We start from the raw sequence: 959 nt of genomic DNA, 5'->3' as shown, positions 1-959 counted from the left end.
AGAAGGGGAGGGGGTTAATGGTAGGGCTAGCACTGATAACTGACAAATCTTTAGGCCTGGCAATTAAAAATTCCTCTTAATAAAATTATTTCAATGAGTGTTTTAAATTTTCAGTTGGGGGGCTGGCCACTTTTTTTGGGGGGGCTAAAGCCCCCCCCCCTGGCGCCGCCACTGGACACAGATATGCCAACCCCCCCTCACATAATGGGATCCCCCACAAATTGTAAAAAGATTTTTTAAGAAAACATGCAAGTGTAACAACAGATATTAACATACCCATTCTCTGTTGCACGTTTTAAAGTAAGCATGAATAAATATGAAATAGAAATAAACACTGGCTGGACCCAGTGACCTCAGTGTCATCTGCAAGTAGACCGCGAGAGGACCAAACGATTTTAGTCAGCTCTGTAGTAGTCTTTCGAGAAGAATGGAGATGATTATTTGCAGTATAATTTTGAGCTGATTAACTTGGAAATAGGTTAGTGAATCAGTAGACTGTGGTTAGTTCTTACATAATTTCGGCCGCTGTTGGGCGAATCTATTGATCGCTATGCTTGGAACCTATTTAGTTGTAGACAATGGGAATATCTATACATTTTCCGACTTTCTTTCTCGTAAAGATTAAACCTTTGGAGCCAAATGACAGGAAATATATGTGTTTCTTTGGTCAGCCTTGGGGATATTTTCTAAACCACAATTATGCTGTAAGCTACACATTAGGTAATTTCCAAACTACAACTCAACCGCCTATCTTAGGTTCAAACATGCCTACACCCAAACTCTGGCATAGAAGCGTAGTTTTTTGTTTCCTGGGCTGCAGCATAATTTACGTAATAAATTTGATGTTACTCTTTTCATTCATTCCATGCAATCGGCGTGAACCTCGTCATCTTGTCATGCTGTCGACATTGCCAACTTTCAATCTTGGTATACGACTAAAACCAATAAGTGTTTATGGA

The sequence above is a fragment of the Oratosquilla oratoria genome, chromosome 18, assembly GCF_046742065.1.
Source record: "Oratosquilla oratoria isolate Oo_2021 chromosome 18, ASM4674206v1, whole genome shotgun sequence".
NCBI classification, from domain to species: domain Eukaryota; kingdom Metazoa; phylum Arthropoda; class Malacostraca; order Stomatopoda; family Squillidae; genus Oratosquilla; species Oratosquilla oratoria.
The sequence above is the reverse complement of the archived record's forward strand: the minus strand, read 5'-3'. Positions refer to the sequence as shown.